At 41.5% G+C, this 21,284-nt stretch overlaps 1 protein-coding gene and 1 pseudogene across 5 annotated transcripts in view; both read right to left on the bottom strand.

Annotated features, from left to right (window-relative positions):
- GATAD2B (GATA zinc finger domain containing 2B) overlaps positions 1-21,284 on the bottom strand; it is a 117,169-nt gene that overhangs the window by 28,696 nt on the left and 67,189 nt on the right. The window lies entirely within an intron of this gene.
- LOC129058736 (perilipin-2-like) lies at positions 10,738-21,272 on the bottom strand (annotated as a pseudogene).

The following is a 21,284-nucleotide window of genomic DNA, read 5'->3' as shown; positions in this document are numbered from 1 at the left end:
GCCAGGTTACCCCAACCTTCAGCAACCACCACACTAATGGGTGAGCAGTCATCCACATGGAGGCAAGACACTCTACTAGCTAAAAGATAATGACTTGCTGAAGGCTCAGATGATTGTTAGCACTTTTTAGCAAGAAAGTGTTTTTTAAGATGTATTCATTGTTTTTTTAGACATAATCCTATTGCACTTAATAGACTACAGCATAATGTAAACATAACTTTTATTTTATTATTATTATTATTTTTTGAGACAGAGTCTTGCTCTGTCGTCCAAGCTGGAGTGGAGTGGCATGATCTCGGTTCATTACAACTTCTGCCTCCTGAGTTCAAGCGATTCTACTGCCTCAGCCTCCTGAGTAGCTGGGATTATAGGCACGTACCACCATGCCCAGCTAATTTTTGTATTTTTAGTAGAGAGGAGGTTTCACCATGTTGACCAGGCTGGTCTCAAACTCCTGACTTCAAGCAATCCTCCCGCCTCAGCCTCCCAGAGTGCTGGGATTACAGGCGTGAGCCACCGCGTCTGGCCTAAACATAACTTTTATATATACTGGGAAACCAAAAAATTTGTGTGACTTGCTTTATTGCAATATTTGCTTTATTGTGGTGGTCTGGAATGGAACATACAAAATCTCTGAGGTATGTCTGTACTTTAGAAAAGTACACAGTAAGGCAGTGGCTTGTGTGTATAATCCCAGTGACGCAAGAGGATCATTGGAGGCTGAGAGTTTGAGACCATCCTGGGAGACTCATCTCTAAAAAAAAAATATTTTTTTTTTTTTTTTTTTGAGACAGTCTGTCACCCAGGCTGGAGTGCAATGGCACAACCTTGGCTCACTGCAAGCCTCCCAGGTTCAAGTGATTCTCATGCCTCAGCCTTCCGAGTAGCTGAGATTACAGGTGTTCACCACCATACTCAGCTAATTTTTGTATTTTTAGTAGAGACGAGGTTTCACCATGTTGGCCAGGCTAGTCTTGAACTCCTGATCTCAAGTGATCTGCCCACCTTCGCCTCCCAAAGTGCTGGGATTACAGGCGTGAGCCACTGCACCCAGCCTAAAAAAATTAAAAAAAAAAAAAAAATTAGCCAGGCATGGTGACTGAAGTGGGAAGATCAATTTAGCCCAGGAGTTTGAGGCTGCAGTGAGCTATGATTGCACCACTCTACTCCAGCCTGGGTGACACAGCAAGACCCTGTCTCTTAAGTACACATAGCAAGATATACACATTTAAGTTGATATACTACAGTATTCGAAGTTTTGAGATATATTCACGAGCACTGATAGTATATGACAAAACAACAAAATTCAAAAACCTAGAGCTGGAGTTTGGGGTGCTATCATTACCTTGGCTCCTTGAACTGACCATTATACAAACAGCTGAAAGTCAAATAATTTCCCCTCACTATACATTAATGATTCAAGAAACTGACCCATCAGAGGTTGCAAGAAACCAGAACCCAAAGAAACTGACCCATCAGAGGTTGCGAGAAACCAGAACCCAGATACCTGAATGTCTGAGGTAAGTCTTTCCTAATAGATAGCTTGAGAATTCTGACCAATCTGTCCACGGCTACTCTTGTCTTTACTAATCTATAAACCTCAACTTTATGAACTCACAACCATGCCTGCCTCAAAATGCAATGTAAAATGGACAAACTTTGAAAACATTATGCGAGTAAAATAAACCAGACACAAAAGGATAAATATTGTATGGTTCCACATATATGAGGTACCTAGAGATAGCATAATAGAGGGCTGAGCATGGTGGCAAGTGCCTATAATTCTAGCTACTTGGGAGGCTGGTGTGGGAGGAATGCTTGAGTGTCAGGAGTTGAAGACCAGCCTAGGCAACAGAGTAAGATGCTCTTATCTCAAAAACAACAACAACAACAACAAAAACAACAAACAAAAAACCCAAAAACAAAACAAACAAACAAAAAAACACACAGTAGAATAGAGGTTTCCAGCTAAGGTAGGGGTGGGGAGTGAGGGGTGATTGTTTAATGGGAACAGATTATCTGGGATGAAGAAAAAGTTCTGCAAGTAGATAGTGGTGATGGTTGCAAAACAATGTGAATGTACTTAAATCCACTGAATTATATACTTACAAATGGTTAAGATGGTAAATTTTATGTTACATATATTTTACCACAATAAAATTGCAAAAACAAAATCCAACATAACTGATTACGGAAGGGCACACATGATCTTTTTAGGGTGATTGGAAATGTTCTTCTAAAATAGACTGTTGTGATGGTTGCACAACTTTGTAAATATACTAAAAAAAAATTCTACAGTTAAATTATGTCCCCTATTATAAAATTGTAAAAATAATATTCACTGAAAACTTATCACATAAATATTCCTCTGCAAAAAAAAAAAGAAAATTTTGTAAAATGAATGTTGCATATTGCCTTTTAATGCCTAACCAATCTTTTTTTGTTTCTTCTGTGATCCTAATAATAACAGATACTATTTCTTAACCACCCACTTAAATCCAAACATGCTATTGGGCACTTTATCATGTATTCTTACTTAAAATTTTTTTTTCTCCATTCCAGTTGGAGAAGAAACTTACTTAAATCTTTTCAACAAGCTACTAAGTAGGTAGTATTGTTTCTACTTCACAGGTGGGAAGAGGTGTATCCCAATTCCAAAGCTTTAGAGAGTAAATCTGGAATTACAACAGAGGTCTAGCTCATTTCCAAAATTTATTACACAGTACAACACCCTTCTCAGAGCCAGACATCTTAAGAAGCAAGTACTGTGTATTCATGTATCTGCACATCTATCCATCCATCCACCCCACAAATTTTAATCATATACTATGTGTCAAAGTCAGGCATTAGGAGTTAAGATTTTTGGAAAAATACTAGGTTACTGCTTTCCAGAATTTCATTCCAATAGAAAGATGTGCATATAACAAAAATACATAATTGGATGTTTACATGAACTCATTTTCTCTGCCTTTTTTTTTGTTTTGAGATGGAGTTTTTGCTCTGTTGCCCAGGCTGGAGCGCAATGGCACAATCTCAGCTCACTGCAAAGAGACACACCCTGCCTCTTTTTTTTTCCCCCTTTTTTTGAGTCTCACTCTGTCATCCAGTCTGGAGTACAGTGGTGTGATCATGGCTCACTGAAGCCTGGGCCGCCGGGTTCAAGCGACTCTCATGCCTCAGCCTCCTGAGTAGCTGGAACTACAGATGCGAGCCACCATGTGCATATTTTCTCTTTTACATTCAGAGGAAGAAAATAGAATTGATAGGAGTTGGTGACTTAGATTTGGGGTCAGAGAAAAGGATCATTCCCTGGCTTCAGCTTTTGCCTTGGGGTGAATTTTCTATTTACTGAAATGTGAGGATGAAAAGTAGTATATAAGAAGGCAGAGGCTGGGCACAGTGGCTCACGCCTGTAATCCTAACACTTTGGGAGGCCGAGGATGGCAGATCTCTTGAGGCTGGGAGTTCGAGACTAGCCTGGCCAGCATGGCAAAAGCTGCTTGTCTCTACTAAAAATACAAAAATTGCTGGGTGTGGTGGTGCATGCCTGTAATCCCAGCTACTTGGGTGGCTGAGGCATGAGAATCACTTGAACCTGGGAGGCAGAGGTTGCAGTGAACTGAGATCAGGTCACTTCACTCCAGCCTGGGTGACAGAACGAGACCCTGTCTCAAAAAAAAGGAAGTTTAAGGAAGAGAGCAGTTGTGTCAAACAACTGTAGCAGAAAAAGAAAAATGTCCAACTTTAAACTTGCTGTTGGACTCCTGTAAGAAACAAGAATGCCAAATGAAATAGCTCTACATTCATGCTTGTAAAGTTTCTGACAACATCAAACCAAAACCTGGATTTGCAGCAAAGACTTAAGAGGATCCTGAGAGGCAGAGAGAGGATAGGAAAATGAAGAGGGTGAACAAAATAAATTAACATATACAGGAGTACCTGCTCTGCACAAGGCAATGTACAAGGCCCTTTATATTTGTTCTTTGTTCTTCCATCACATCAGAGAACAGAAAAATCTAAATTGTTAGCTAGCTTGGAAGACCTCTAATTCTCAAAAATGATGAAAGTGAAGCCTATAGTTATATAATGTAACTTAAAAGTTTAAAGTAGCAATAGTCTAAAAGATCGTAAGATGGTTATGTTACTTATGAAAAGTTATCAGTATTTATAATGAAGGAGACAACAGTCCTTACAAAACAATAGTATTTAACACATAAAAAGTAAGTTTAAAAAACTGTTTTGAAGGCTGGGTGCAGTGGCTCACACCTGTAATCCCAGCATTTTGGGAGGCCAAAGCAGGCAGATCACTTGAGGTTAGGAGTTTGAAACCAGCCTGACTAACATGGTGAGACCCCTTGTCTACTAAAAACACAAAAAATTAGCTGGGCTGGTGGCAGGTGCGTGCCTATAATCCCAGCTGCTTGGGAGGCTGAAGCAGGAGAATCACGTGAGCCTGGGAGGCAGAGGTTGCAGTGAGCTGAGATCGCGCCATTGCACTCTAGACCTGGTGACAAAGCGAGATTCTGTCTCAAACAAAAAGCTGTTTTGGTTTAAAAATCCTAAGTAGAAATGAAAATACTTTCTTTCTTTTTTTTTTTTTTTTGAGACAGAGTCTCACTCTTGTTGCCCAGGCTGGAGTGCAATGGCACGATCTTGTCTCACTGCTACCTCCGCCTTCCGGGTTCAAGCGATTCTCCTGCCTCAGCCTCCCAAGTAGCTGGGATTACAGGCACCCGCCATCATGCCCGGCTAATTTTTGTATTTTTAGTAGAGACGGGGGTTTCACCATGTTGTCCAGGCTGGTCTTGAACTCCTGACCTCAGGTGATCCACCTGCCTCGGCCTCCCAAAGTGCTGGGGTTACAGGCATGAGCCACTGCGCCCTGCTGAAAATACTTATTATTATTTTTTTAGGTGGAGTTTTGCTCTTGTCCAGGCTGGAGTGCAATGGCGCGATCTCAGCTCACTGCAACCTCTGCCTCCTGGGTTCAAGCGATTCTCCTGCCTCAGCCTCCCAAGTAGCTAGGATTACAGGCATGTGCCACCACGCCTGGCTAATTTTGTATTTTTAGTAGAGACAGGGTTTCTCTGTGTTGGTGAAGCTGGTCTCGAACTCCCGACCTCAGGTGATCCACCCACCTCGGCCTCCCAAAGTGCTGGGACTACAGGTGTGAGCCACTGTGCCCAGCCAAAAATACATTCTTAAAAAAATACTTTCATAAGTTCTAATTTATCTTTTTAAAATCTAAAAACTTTGAAGTAAATATTAATAAGCAAAAAATTTTCATTTTTATGTTCCACTATTTTTTCTGATTTGTCTCAAATGGTCACAGAGAATTTTACTGTGCACACTGAAGAGACTGTTCTTATTATAAAATATTTCAAAGATGGAGATAGGCTGGGCACGGTGGCTCACGCCTGTAATCCCAGCACTTTGGGAGGCCTAGGCAGGCGGATCACGAGGTCAGGCGATCGAGACCATCCTGACTAACACGGTGAAACCCCGTCTCTACTAAAAATACAAAAAGTTAGCTGGGCGTGGTGGCATGCGCCTGTAGTCCGAGCTACTCGGGAAGCTGAGGCAGGAGAATGGCGTGAACCCAGGAGGCGGAGGTTGCAGTGAACCGAGATCAGGCCACTGCACTCCAGCCTGGGTGACAGAGCAAGACTCCATCTTAAAAAAAAAAAAAAAAAGAAAAAGAAAAAGATGGAGATAAAGAAGATCCCATGTACCCTTTATCTAGTTTCCCCCAATGGTAACATCTTGCAAAACTATAGAACCATATCACCAGCAGGATATCAACATTGATACAATAAGCAGATCTTCAGATTCCCCATTTTATTACTATTCATTTGTATGTACTTAGTTCTACACAATTTTGTCACATTTGTAAGTTCATGTATCCATCATCACAGTTAAGAAACAGCACCGTTCCATCATCTCGAGGATCCCTCGTGTTACCGTTTTATAACATCTACCCTATCCCCTCCCATCTCCTGCCACATTCATTCCTAACTCCTAGAAGCCACTAATCTATTCTCCATTTCTAAAATGTTGGCTTTTCAAACTATTATAAAGTTGGAATCATACAGTATGTAACTTTTAGGACTGGCCTTTTTCACTTAGGATAATTTCCTTGAGATTCATCGAAGTGGCTGCAAGTACCAAGAGTTTATTCCTTTTTATTGCTGAGTAGTATTCCATGGTATGGATGTACCATGGTTTATTTACTCACTGAAGGACATCTGAGTTTTTTTCAGTTTTTGGCTATTAGGAATAAAGCTGCTATGAACATTCATGGGAAAGTTTTTGTAGAAAATTTTTCATTTATCTGGGATAAATGCCCAAGTGTGCAACTGCTGAGTCATATGGTAAGTGAATGTTTGGTTTTATAAGAAACTGCCAATCTGTTTTCCAAAGTAGCTATACCATCATATATTCCCAGATGCAATGTATGAGAAATCCAGGTTTTTCACACCCTCACCAGCATTTGGTGGTGTCATTTTTATTACTGTTATTTAATAGATGGGGTTTCACTATGTTACCCAGGCTGGAGTGCAGTGGCTATTCATAGGCATCATCTTAATCTCCAGCCTCAAATTCCTGGCCTCATTCCATCCTCCTACCTCAGCCACTAGAGAAGAAGCGACTTGAAGTGTGTGCCACTGCACCTGGCTGGTGTCATTATTTCTTACTTAAGCCATTTGGATAGGTGTGTGGTAATATTTCATTGTGGTTTCAATTTTCATTTCCCTAATGGCTAATGATGCTCTTTTTACATGTTTATTTGCCATCTGTAATTCTCTTCTATGAAACTTCTGTTCATGTCTTTTGCTCATTTCCTAACCAAGTTCTTTGCTGTTCCTTTTTACTGTTGAGTTTTGAGTTCTTTATGTATTTTAGATACTAGTCGTTAGTCATCTATGTGGTCTCCTATTTTTAGTGAGACAAAACATTAGATAAATCTGAGGCACTGTGTAACTTCACTCTCAACCCTTTCTCGCCCTCCCTTCTCCTTCAGATGTTGTTTCCATTCTCATAAATATTAAATAAGTTTATTGCATATACATGTAATCATTAATAATATATAGCATAGTTTGTATATTTTTAGAAATTATCACTTCTGTACTATCCTTCATTTTTCTTTCCAATATTGTTTTTGCTTTTGTTTTTTAAAATTTTATGTATGTATGTATGTATGAGATGGAGTTTCACTCGTTGCCCAGGCTGGAGTGCAATGGCACGATCTCGGCTCACTGCAGCCTCTGCCTCCCAGGTTCAAGCAATTCTCCTACCTCAACCTCCGGAGTAGCTGGGATTACAGGCACCTGCCACCACTCCTGGCTAATTTTTTTGTATTTTTAGTAAAGACAGGGTTTCACCATGTTGGTCAGTGTGGTCTTAAACTCCTGACCTCAGGTGATCCGCCCGCCTCGGCCTCCCAAAGTGCTGGGATTACAGGTGTGAGCCACCTCGCCCACCTTATTTTTTTTTTTTTGAGACAGAGTCTCGCTGTTGCCCAGGCTGGAGTGCAGTGGACCATGTCGGCTCACTGCAACCTCCGCTTCCTGGGCTCAAGTGATCCTCCTGCCTCAGCCTCCCAAGTAGCTAGGATTACAGGCTCACACTGCCATGCCAGGCTAATTTTTGCCACTGTGCCTGGCATTTTTTTTTTTTTAAGAGACAGTATCTCACTCTGTTGCCCAGGCTGGAATGCAGTGGTGTGATCATGTCTCACTGTAACCTTGACCTCCTGGGCTCAAGCAATCCTCCCACCACAGCCTCCCAAGCACCTAGGACTACAGGTGCACACCACCACACCTGGCTAATATATGGGGTCTCACTATGTTACCCAGGCTGGAGTGCAGTGGCTATTCACAGGCACCATCTTAGCAATCTGCAGCTCAAATTCCTGGCCTCATTCCATCCTCCTACCTCAGCCACTAGAGCAGAAGCGACATTTACAAAAAAAAAAGTTGTTTGTAAAGATGGGGTTTTGTTACGTTGCCCAAGTTAGTCTTGAACTCCTGGCCTCACACGATCCTCCTGCCTTGGCTTCCCAAAGCATCAGGATTACAGGTGTGAGGCACCATGCCCAGCCTTCAATTTTTTATATTTAAAATTTGTCCAAGTAACTGCATAAAGCTCTACTTCATTTGCTTTAACTGCTGTGTAGAATCCCACAGCAGGAATATACAATTAGTTATCCATTCTCCACCTCAATATTTAGGGATCAATTTGTTGATGTTAAAACCAACGCTGCAATTTCCACTTCTGGTCAGGATGATTCAACAGAGACCAGAGATTTACCCTCTCACCTAAAAGAACCACCACCACCAAAAGAAAAAAAAAAAAAAAACCCAAACAAAAACCATAAAAACAAGGGTTTTGAAAACAATGGACATCAGGCAACAATGGACAGTGACCCCAGAGTGACAAGAAGCAAATGAAGTGAGCTCTACAACTGGCCTGGCTTATTGCCTTAAGAGAGTTTCCAGGACATGATGCAGGAGGGGAGGGAGATTGAGGCAAAGCCTGAGAAACTCCTGAGTTGAAGAGATGGAGCAGAGAATATAATGAGATAATGGCAGCCAGATTTCAAAGGACAGAGTATCACAGCAGAGAAAGCTGCAGAGAAAGTCTCAGAAGCCCAGAGATCTGAAAAATGATCCCCTCAAATACTGAGGAGATCAGACTGCTGATCAGCACATGTAACTGAGGAAACTATCCAAGACTGGGGGAAAAACAAACATATGAAAGGAATGGAGCAAGCAGTACCCAGAACTTACATGGGGCCAGGAATAGTGCCTGTTCTTAGTAGCCAGATTAGAAAAACTCAATTTATGGGGTATCGGGTAGAGTGCACAGGAAAGTCCTACCTTAGCACTAGGGAATTTTTAGCCCTAAACTAAGTAGTGCTTAGTTTAAGTACTGGCCTAACAAATTATAAAAAAAAAAAAAAGGCAAAGAACTACACAGTTGACAAATACAATAACTGAATTGCAAATCAACCCTCAAGATTTATAGGAATAAAAATAATCCAGCACCCAAAAATATAAAATTCACAATATCTGGAATTTGATTAAAGATTAACAGGCTTACAAAGAGGCAAGAAAACATGACCCTTAATGAGAAGAATAATCAGTCAGAAGAAATCTATTTACCCAGAACTAATTCTGTTAGAATTAAAATGCCTTTAAAACAGATATTAATATCGTAACTGCATTCCATATGTTCAAAAAGTTACGCAGAGAAATGGAAGATGTACAGAAAGACTCAAGTCAAACTTCTAGAGATGAAAACCACTGTCTGAGATGAAAACTACAATGGATATAACAATAGTGTGGTACTGGCATAAAGACAGATATGTGATCAATGGAAAAAAACTCAGAAATACACCCTAATATTTATGGTCAATTTATTTTTCAACAAGGGTGCCAAGACAGTTCAATGAGGATTGCTTAAGCACAGGAGGCTGAGGCTGCAGTGAGCCTGATCAAACCACTGAACTCCTGCCTGGACGACAGAGCCAGACCCTGTATCAGTAAAAAAACCAAACCAAAACAAAAAAAGTTCCAGTCTATGCAAAATAGCGATAGCCTGTCTCTACCATTAATTTAAAACATTAGGCTGGGCATGGTGGTGGCTCACACCTGTAATCCCAGCACTTTGGGGGGCTGAGACGGGTGGATCCCATGAGCTCAGGAGTTCAAGACCAGCCTGGGCAACATGACAAAACCCCACGTTTATAAAATATAAAAAGTTAGCCAGGTGTGGTAGTTGCACGCCTACAGTTCCAGTTACTTTGGTGGGGGTGCTACAAGGTGGGGGTGAGGTGGGAGGATTGCTTGAGCCCGGGAAGTTGAGGCTGCAGTGAGCAATTGCACCACTGCACTCAAGCCTGGGTGACAGAGCAAGACTTTATCTCAAAAAAATAAATAAATGAATAAATAAATAAAAATTACCAGGCATGGTGGCATGCGTCCACAGTTCCAGCTACTCAGGAAGCTGAGGTGGAAGGATTGTTTAAGCTCAGGTGTTTGAGACTGCAGTTTACCATGATTACACCATTGTACTCCACTGGATGACAGAGCAAGACACTATCTCTATAAAAAAAAAAAAAAAAAAAAAAAACCCCAAAAACCGTTCCCATAATAATTTTTTTTTGCCTTAAAGTTTGTCTTATATTAGTATGGTGACATTAACTTTCTGGTTAATATTTACCTACAACATTTTTTTTTTTGTTAATTTCAATTTCTACACCTTTATGTTTTCGACAGTATTTATCTGAATTTGTTTTTCCATTAAATCGTTTCTAAAAAACTGACTAGTTTACACTTATCATGATCACTAATATATTTAGTTCTATTTCTACCACCTTCTGTTCTATTTACTTTGCTTGTTCTGTGCTTCCTTCTTGCTATGTTTGTTTTGAGACAGTCTCACTCTGTCACCCAGGCTGGGGTCCAGTGGTGTGAACCTGGCTCACTGCAACCTCTGCCTCCCAGGTTCAAGTGATTCTTCTGCCTTAGCCTCCAAAGTAGCTGGGATTACAGGTGTGTGCCACCAATGCCCAGCTAATTTTTTTGTATTTTTTTTTTGTAGAGATGGGGTTTCACCATATTGGCCACACTGGACTCGAACTCCTGGCCTCAAGTGATCCGCCCATCTCAGCCTCCTAAAGTGCTAGGATTACAGGCATGAGCCACCGTGTCCAGCCCCTTCTTGTTCTTTGCGTTCTTTTTTTTTTTTTTTTTTTTTGAGACGGAGTCTCACTCTGTTGCCCAGGCTGGGATGCAGTGGCGGGATCTTGGCTCACTGCAATCTCCGCCTCCTGGGTTCAAGCAATTCTCTGCCTCAGCCTCCCGAGTAGCTGGGATTACAGGCCTCCACCACCACTCCTGGCTAATTTTTGTATTTTTAGTAGAGACGGGGTTTCACCATGTTGGCCAGGCAGGTCTCAAACTTCTGACCTTGTGATCCACCTGCCACGGCCTCCCCAAGTGCTGGGATTACAGGCGTGAGCCACTGCACCTGGCCCTTCTTGCTCTTTTATGCCTTCTATTAAATTCTTATTTTTTATTTCAGTCCTATCTCGTTTTTAGTTCCAACGAATTAGTCATTAGTGTGTTACATACAGTCAAAGCTATTTTATTTGGACGGAGTATTGCTTTGTCACCCAGGCTGGAGTGCAATGGCACAATCTCCTGGCTCACTGCAACCTCTGCTTCCTGGTTTTAAGTGATTCTTGTGCCTCAGCCTCCCAAGTAACTGAGCCTACAAACGTGTACCACCACGCCTGGCTAGTTTTTGTATTTTTAGTGGAGACAGGGTTTCGCCAAGTTGGCCAGGCTGGTCTCGAACTCCTGGCCTCAAGTGATCCGCCTGCCTCAGCCTCCCAAAGTGCTGGGGTTACAAGTCTGACCTACTGTGCCTGGCCTGGAACTTCTATTTTTAATGTCAGTATTTTTGCAACATTGTACTTAATTATTGTATTTAGTCCCTGACCTCTGAATGCTTACAGCTGAGAAACTAGACACACTTCTGTAGATAAGTAAGAAAGACCACATCTTTTTGAGATGGAGTCTCTCTGTCACCCGGCCTGAAGCGCACTGGTAAAATCATAGCTTACTGCAGCCTCACTCCTGAACTCAAGTGATCCTCCTCTTTAGGCCTCCCAAAGCACGGAAATTACAGGCATGAATCACTGAGCCCGGCCTAATTTTCATTCCTTCACAGTAATCTATTTGGCTGCTTTCATAAGATCTTTGTCTTTAGTGTTATTCTTTCAGGATTCACTATTTTTTTTTTCCTTGAAGATTCATATACTTAGAAATTCTGTGAAATTTTCTGCTATTATCTCTTTGAATGTTGCTACTCTCCATTTTCTCTACCCTACCCTAGAACTCCTATGAGATATATCTTGGACCATCTCATTCTACTCTCCATGTCTCATCTCTTTTTTCATATTTTCCATTTTTAATATATCTATGCTGCATTCTGTGTAATTTCTATTGTTCCTAATTTTCAACTGTGTTGGATATACTGTTTAACTTATGTAACAAGTTAATTTGACTGATCTGCTCCAAAGCAGATCAACTTTGGATGCATATTGGAATCATCTGAGTAACTGTAAAACAAACATACTGATACCACGGTCCAATTCCCAAAGATTTGATTTAATCAGTCTGCCACTGAACTCATGCAGCTATCCTTTAATAAATTCCCCAGTTAGTTCTATTATTTAGCCAGTGTTGAGAATCATCCCATCACCATACCAACTTGGTATAGTATTTCTTACACCTTAGAAAATTCTTCCCATGACTTCCTGTCGTATTCCAGTCACTGCCCCATGTCCCTGAACCCTTCTACAGCAAAATTCCTCAAGAGTTACCTATACTTTATTGTCTCTTTCTTCTGGCTTAAAACCACTTCAGTTCAGGTTTTATTCCCTCAATATAAAGAGATTATTTTTTCCAGGTCACTAATTACCTTCATGTTGCCAAGTCCAATAATTATTTATCAATCCTTATCTTATTTGAACTTTCAGCAGCATTTTATCAACTCAATCTTCCTACCTTCTTGACCTGCTTTCTTCACTTGGCTTTCGGGACTTCACATCTCTGGGTCTTATTCTACACTCGTGATCCTTTATTCTTAGTCTTCATTAGTTTCTATTCATCTTTCTACCTTGTAACTGTAAAAATGAAGTGTTCCCATGGCTTTAAATAGCATTTATATACTAATTCTCAAATTGATATTCCTAGCTGTCACTCTCCTCCAAAACTCTCTTTATATAGTCAATTGCCTAACTAACATCTCCATTTGGGTGTTGTCTTCGTCCATTCTGCATGGTGGCTAACGCCTGTAATTCAAGCACTTTGGGAGGCCGAGGCAGGTGGATCATGAGGTCAGGAGTTCAAGAACAGCCTGGCCAAGATGGTGAAACCCTGTCCCTACTAAAACTACAAAAAAATTAGCCAGGTGTAGTGGTGGGTGCCTGTAATCCCAGCTACTCAGAAGGCTGAGGCAGAGAACTGCTTGAACCCGGGAGGCAGAGGTTGCAGCGAGCCAAGATCGCGCCACTGCACTCTGGCCTCGGCAACAGCCAGACTCATCTCAAAACAAAACAAAAAACAAACAAAAACCTCCCACAGACTGGGTAATTTATATAGGGGTGTGTGGGTGTGTGTGTTCTGTTTTGTTTTGTTTAGAGATGGAGTCTCTCCATGTTGCCAAACTCCTTGAGCTCAAATGATCCTCCCACCTCAGCATCCCAGGTAGCTGAGGCTATGGGTGTATGTCACCGTACCCAGCTTTGGGCACTTTATAATGACCAGAAATTTATTGGCTATTTATTGGCATACAGTTCCGGAAGTTGGGAAGCCTAACATCAAGGTACTGGCATGTGGTGAAGACCTTCTTGCTGTCTAATAACATAGCAGATGGCAAAGAGAGGGTGCCCTTTTATAACAATATTAATCCCACCCATGAGGGTAAAGCCCTAATAACTTAATCACTTCTTAAAGGTCCCACTTCTTAATATTATTACAATGTCAATTAAATTTCAACATGAATTTTGAAGGGACAAACATTCAAAAGATAGCAGATCTCTAACAGGCATTTTATAATCTTATGTCCAAAACTGTTTCTTCCCCTACTGTTACACATCTTAGCAAATGACACCACTATTCAAACCAAACACTTGCAGTCATTCTTAGTTCCTCTTTCTCATACCCACATGCATTCTATCTGTAAACTCTATCAGCATTACCTTCCAAATATATTTTTAATTTGACCTTTTTTTTTTTTTTTGAGACAGTTTCACTCTTTCACCCAGGCTGCAGTACAGTGGTGTGATCTTGGCTCACTGCAATCTCCGCCTTCCGGTTTCAAGCGATTCTCCTGCCTCAGCCTCCTGAGTAGCTGGGATTACAGACATGTGCCACCTCACCCAGCTAATGTTTTGTATTTTTAGCAGAGGCAAGGTCTCACCATGTTGGCCACGCTGGTCTTGAACTCCTGACCTCAGGTGATCCGCCTGGCTTGGCCTCTCAAAGTGCTGGGATTACAGGAATGAGCCACCACGCCTGGCTGTATTTAATCCTTTTAAATGCACTTATTCTATGGTCTATAGTCAATAAACTGGAGATCTAGTCCTGAGAGGTAGTGTATCTGTGACTCTTATTCATGGTAAATGAGCTGTTTTCTTATTTTTTGTCACTTTTGATTATGAGCCTTGTCACAATCAAGTGGGTTATTCAGTGAGATTTTATCTGTTAGAATCCTGTGTTGCTTAAATTGTGGATCTGTTCCTCCAGAGTAGCTTTACATAGGCTTCTGCTAGTTACCCCAAGGGTATTATACAGGGTCCTGAATAATTTTTTTATATTCATTTCCCAGTTTGGGGATCTCAGACCAAGCTGGTGATAATAATTTAAACCCACGCAAGTAAGCCCATACTTAATTATTTTTCCTTTTTAGGACAGAGTCTCACTCTGATGCCCAGGCTGTAGTGCAGTGGCACAAACTTGGCTCACTGCAACCTTCGCCTCCCAGGTTCAAGTGATCCTCCTGCCTCAGCCTCCTGAGTAGCTAGGATTACAGGCATCCACCACCATACCCAGCTAATTTTTGTATTTTCAGTAGAGACCAGGTTTCACTATGTTGGCGAGGCTGGTCTTGAACTCCTGACCTCAAGTGATCCGCCCACATCAGCCTCCCAAAATGCCGGGATTATAGGTGTGAGCCACTGTGCTCAGCCTAATAAGCCCATATTTAATTTTTAAAAAATTGTTTGTTGGCCGGGTGTGGTGACTCACACCTGTAATCCCAGCACTTTGGGAGACCTAGGCAGGCGGATCACTTGAGGTCAAGGAGTTTGAGACCAGCCTGGCCAACATGGTGAAACTTCATCTCTACTAAATAAAACAAAAATTAGCCAAGCATGGTGGTGTGCACCTATAATCCCAGCTACTCAGGAGGCTGCAGCAGGAGAATCGCTTGAACCTGGGAGGCAGAGGTTGCAGTGAGCCGAGAACACGCCACTACGCTACAGCCTGGGTGACAGAGCAAGACTCTGCCTCAAAAAAAAAAATTTTTGTTGTTTTATTGTGGTAAAAACACTTAAGATTTACCCTCTTAACAAATTTTCAAGTGTACATTAGTGTTGACTATAGGTACAGTGTTGTATGGCAGATCTCTAGAGCTTTTTCCTCCTGTTTGACATTAATTTTACATACATTGTTTAGCAACCCCCAATTTCTCCTCCCCCTCAGCCTTTGGCAACCACCATTTGACTCTGTCAACCTATGAATCTGACTAGATACCTCACATAAGTAGACTCACAGTTATTTGTCTTTCTGTGACTATCTTATTTCCCTTAGCATAATGTCCTCAAGCTTCATCCATTTTGTCACATGTGGGAGTGCTAATGTCTCTTTGGGATCCTGATTTTATTTTGGATAAATATCTAGAAGCATGATTGCTAGACCATCTGGTAGTTCTATATTTAATATGTCAATGAACCTCCATACTGTTTTCCATAGTGGCCGCTTGTACCATTTTGCATTCCCACCAACAGTGTGCAAGGGTTCCAATTTCTTCACTCCCTTGCCAATTGTTTGTTGGAAAAAAATAGCCACCTTGACATTGACAGGTGTGAGGTGATATTTCACTGTGGTTTTCATGTGTACTTCTCTGATGATTAGCAATACTGAGCAATTTTTCATATACTTGGCCACTTTTATGTCTTCTTTGGAGAATGTCTATTCAGGTCCTTTGTCCATTTTTTTTTTAATCTTATAGTGAATTATATTGAATTCAAAGGTAGTATTCCTATTTGAGAAATAAAAAACTAAAATCAAGTGGTACAAGCAATCATCATGAGATAAATCAGTAAAGAGGCCTGCTCAGATCATACCAGACACCAGTTTCTACCCCAGCCCGCATGAAGATGTTTTTATTCAACACAAACAGTAACAGAGGGTAACACAATGGCCACAGAATGAGAACATAAGTGCACTGGAATTTTTTGTGAGTTCTGGCTAGGATCTAACAAGCCTAGCATTCTTTTCTTACCAGGTGAACAGAAATCATCTGCTAAAACCAGAAACTTTAAATCTCTTAATCCAGCTGGAAATAACTATAATTGAGGACCTTTTTCTAGCTACTTGCTTCCCAATTTAGGGTTGCCTAGCCGGGTTAATTTCAACATAACAAAAGGTGTTAACTGGCTGGCCGCATCATGCACTGGTGACAGGTGCAGGTTTAATGAGTTTTGTGCTCAGATTGCTGGGCCTCCTGGCTGCTCTTGTCCATCTCTGCACTTTGGTCCTAAGCATTCTGAGACTCAGTCAGCTGAGGGTAAAAGGGACCTACTAGCCAGTTGAGGGGCATGTAGTTAACAAGACAATCCACCAAGCCATCTAAAGATTCCTTCATTTTCTGCAGCTGCCCCTTGCTAGAAGTGAGGAGGCTGTCAGACACTTCCTTAAAGGAGGCAGCATTGCGGAACACTGAGTAGATGTCGCCTGCCATCACCCTCATATGCTTGGCCTGACCTTGGATGTTCTGTGGTAATCGTGGATGTTGGACAGAAGGCTGTGGCATGTGGTCTGGAGCTGCTAAGTCAGGTTGCGGGCAATAGCAAGAGTACGTGACTCGATGTGCTCTGCACAGTGGGACTCATCAGTATCATCGTATCCAATACTCCTTTTCCACTCCACCCATGAGAGGTAGAGCTTATCCTGAGCATCCTGAATTTTCTGATTGGCACTATGCACACTCTTCCTGGCAAATTCAATCAAGTGAACAGTAGAATGGAGCTGAGAAATGGTCTCTTGGCTTTTTTGCTTAGCTTCTTTGCTTAGCTTCTTTAACCCTGCTGAGAGCCTGCTGATAGGAAGCGAAGCTTGGTAGACAGGGAGTGAAGCTTGGTAGACAGGGATCCCAGTCTAACGTAACAACTTGGCTTCTGAACCATATCATATCCTTCAACTTTTTTTGCTTATTTTTCTAGTTCTTCCCCAGTGAGAGGGAGGTACTGTCCTACTAAGAGCTCTGATTTGGTGAGCGCATTTTCTAAGCCACTGCTCACGAGTTGCATTATCCGACTTCCCAAGCCTGTGTTAATGCTGCCACTGACACAGACTTGGGTCTTCTCCACAGTGCCAGTCACTACCCCTTCGGTCTTGTCCATCAACCCTGTGATGAATCCTTGGCCCCAGTCACAGTAGTCGTTACAGCATCTTTTGCCCCAGTCACAGCACCTTTGGCACTGGCAACAACCTGAGTTGATGGTTGATTCAGAATAGGCAGTCTCCCCTCAATCCTGTCTAGCCCCTTACAGGCACAGATATTGGCAACTGCAATTTGCAGCTCTAGCTTCTGGATGATGGGCAGAGCACACTGGTCATGGCCACCGAGGTGATGGTCTTCACACCCTTCTCTGCCATCTCACACACAGACTTCAAGTAGGACACTGGTCCTTTGTACTGACATGGGCTGAGGACATGGGGTCATATGTGGAGCTCATCAAGGACAGGTTGACCACCCAAGTCACCACACTTGGTTGTGGATCAACTGCAACAGATGCCATTTTTCTTCCTGGAGAAATAAATCGACGGACGGCAGCGAAGGGCCTATTTTTTAATATACATATATTTTTTGCTACTGAGTTGTATGAGTTCCTTATGTATGTTGGAGATTAACCCCTTATCAAATAAATGGTTCACAAACATTTCCTCACATTTTGTAGATTGCCTTTCCATTCTGCTGTTTCCTTTGCTGTGCAGCAGCTTTTTAGGTTGATGCAGTTCCACTTGCTTTTGTTGCCTGTGTTTTTGATGTCATATCCATGAAATCATTGCCAAGACCAATGTCATAATGCTTTTTCCCTGTTTTCTTCTTATGAGTTTTATAATTTCAGGTCTTATGTTTAACTCTTTAATCCATTTTGGGTTGATTTTTGTGTACAGTACAAGATAATTTCATTATTTTGCTGTGGATATCCAGTTTTCCCAACACCATTTGTTGGAGGGACTATCCTTGCCCTATTGATCCTTTCCTTATTGTATATTCTTGAGTCCAAACATAAATTTTCAGAAGACATTCCCATCTACCCCCAGCCAGAGCCCAGGCTGAGACACAAAAGTTTCCTTGTTTTCTTAAACTAGTAGATGGAATTTTCTGTGGTCCCTTCCTTTCTCTTGAGTATGAACCTTTAAGGTTCCCTGCTTTATATAGAGATTTGCATTTCTAACTCTGTTCCATACAGGTCTAAGGCTCATGGACATTAAAACCAAGCCTTTAGGCCAAGCACGGTGGCTCACGCCTGTAATCCCAGCACTTTGGGAGGCCGAAACAGGCGGATCACGAGGTCAGGAGATCGAGACCGTCCTGGCTAACACGGTGAAACCCCGTCTCTACTAAAAATACAAAAAAATTAGCCGGGCTTGGTGGCGGGCGCCTGTAGTTCCAGCTACTCGGGAGACTGAGGGAGGAGAATGGTGTGAACCCGGGAGGCGGAGCTTGCAGTGAGCCGAGATCTTGCCACAGCACTCCAGCCTGGGCGACAAAACAAGACTCCGTCTCAAAAAAAAACAAAAAACAAAAAACAAGCCTTTCGGTAACTGAGACTAGGCAAAGCACCCAGAAATACCACAGCATTAAGTCACATGCATACTGTTCATTTTCAGTTCCTCTTTCATTTGCAGTCCCTGAGAATTTTCCTTAATTCTTTCAGGCTCAACTAGCTATGCATTTTTAAAAGTTTGTTTAAAAATTAAAAAATAGTTGTTACATTTCATCCAGCACTACTAGGTGTTTTGTAATGAAATAGCCCAAGGGTTTTAGGTTATATAGTCTGTTATACTGCCATTATAAAATATGCTGGTCTGGAAATTTAACATTTATTTTCATAAGAACTAGTTCAGTTCATATAAACAAAATAACTCCACAGACGACTAATTGCAAAAGGAAAAACACATCTTAACAATGGAACAATCTTGCTGTTACCTTACCCTAGGGATCAAACTTTTCACTGCAGGCATTGAGACAATTAACATGGAAACAATCTGACAAATCTACAATGTGGAACATATTTCAAATCAATGAGCGTGGTCTCTTCAAAAAAGTTGATATAAAAAAAAAGAGGTGGTGATACAGACTGTCCTAGGTTAAGAGAGACTCACAGACATAACCAAATATAATGTATAATCTTTGATTGAATCTTGGTTTAAACACAGCTACAAAAGATACTATGGGGAACTGGGTAAATTTTCAAATGGACTAAGTATTAAATAATATTAGGGAATTATTATTAATCTTGTTGGTTATAATGGTATTGTGGTTGAATAGGAGATTGTCCGTATTTTTTTGAGACGTAACTGTAGCATTAGCTTTCTTTTTTGTTTGTTTTTTTTTTGAGACAGACTCTTGCTCTGTTGCCCAGACTGGAGTGCATTGGCAAGATCTCGGCTCACTGTAACTTCTGCCTCCCGGGTTCAAGAGATTCTCTCACCTCAGCCTCCTGAGTAGCTGGGATTACAGACATGTGTCCCCACGCCCAGCTAATTTTTGTATTTTTAGTAGAGACAGGGTTTTCCCATGTTGGCCAGGCAGGTCTCAAATTCCTGACTTCTAGAGATTCACCCACCTTCCACCTCCCAAAGTGCTGGGATTACAGGCGTAAGCCCAGCCTACTATTAGTTTTCTATGGCTGCTATAATAAATTACCACAAATTTAGTGGCTTAAACACAATACAAATTGTATTACCTTTCACCCAGAAAGTCATTAAGTCTAAAATGGGTCTCATTAGGCTAAATTCAAGGTATGGGTATGGCTCCTACTTATTTTTATTTTTTTTTTACATAGGGTCTGGCTCTGTCACCTGGGCTAGAGTACAGTGGCATGATCTTGGCTCACTGCAACCTCTGCCTCCTGCAGCTCAAGCGACTCTCCCACCTCAGCCTCTGGGACTGGGAGTAGCTGGGACTACAGGTGCGCATCACCACGCCCAGCTAATTTTTGTATTTTTTGTAGAGATGGGTTTTTGCCATGTTGCCCAGGCTGGTCTCGAACTCTTGGCCTCAAGTGATTCACCCGCCTTGGCCTCCCAAAGTGCTGGGATTACAGGCATGAGTCACCGTGCCCAGTTGGCTCCTACATTTCATCTGGAGTCTCTAGAGGAAAATCCATTGTCCTGCTGTTCCCTGCTACAGACAATCTACTTTGCTGGGTTCATGGCCACTTCCCTCATCTTCAAGTATCAGGCCTACTCCTCTGACTGCCAACTCTGACACTCTTCTGCCTCCTTTAGGACCCTTATGATTATATTGGCCCACCTGGATAATCTAGAATAATTTCCACATTTTAAGGTCAACTGATTAGCAACCTTAATTCCATCTGCCATCTTAATTCTCTGTTGCCATGAAACGGAACATATTCACAGGTTATGGGGGCTGGGGCGTAGACATCTTGGGAGAAGGGGCATTATTTTGCCTACCACAGCAATCTTAAGTATTTAGAGGTGAAAGTCTAAAACTTACTTTGCAGTGGTTTAGAAAAAATGTTTATGCTATATATCAACAGCATATTGATATGTGCCAAGCAAATATGGCAAAATATTCACTGCTGACAAGATGGTAGTTACGTAGCTGTTGCTTGTACTACTCTATTTTTCTGTATGCTTAAATATTTTCAATTCAAAATTTAAAAACTAAAAACATTTAAAACTTTAAGATTAAAAAAATTAAAACAAACTGAACACAAAGGATTCTTTTTTCTAAAAATGTCTACTGAGCACGGTAGCGCACACCTGTAATCCCAGCACTTTGGGAAGCTGAGGTGGAAGGATCACTTGAGGCCAAGAGTTCAAGATCAGCCTGGGCAACATAGCGAGACCCCCATCTCTAATAAATAAACCAACTAACCAAAAAAAAGCAAGAAAGAAAAAAGAATGCCTTTAACTTGACCACTCAGAACTGGAAAGTAATGTGGCAGAATATGGACAGTCCATGACATTTAATTGAGCAGTATGAAATGCAAGTAGCCTAGCCCTCCAGATACTATGGATATGGTTACTTGTTGGCTTGAAGGGATTAAATTCCTTTTTGCATGCAGATGATAGGGTTTCATCTGAAGACTGAAATGATTCTTTATGTTAATCATCACAGCCCTATTTGCCTTGGGGAAAAAACATATCAGATAAGAAACCTGGACTACTATGTCTTCCTTTTGTTATGTGAAAAGGAATAAACAGTATGCTTTGTAATTCCTTATA

The sequence above is a fragment of the Pongo abelii genome, chromosome 1 (genome assembly GCF_028885655.2).
Source record: "Pongo abelii isolate AG06213 chromosome 1, NHGRI_mPonAbe1-v2.0_pri, whole genome shotgun sequence".
Taxonomy (NCBI): Eukaryota; Metazoa; Chordata; class Mammalia; order Primates; family Hominidae; genus Pongo; species Pongo abelii.
This window is presented reverse-complemented; position numbering and strand designations above follow the sequence as displayed.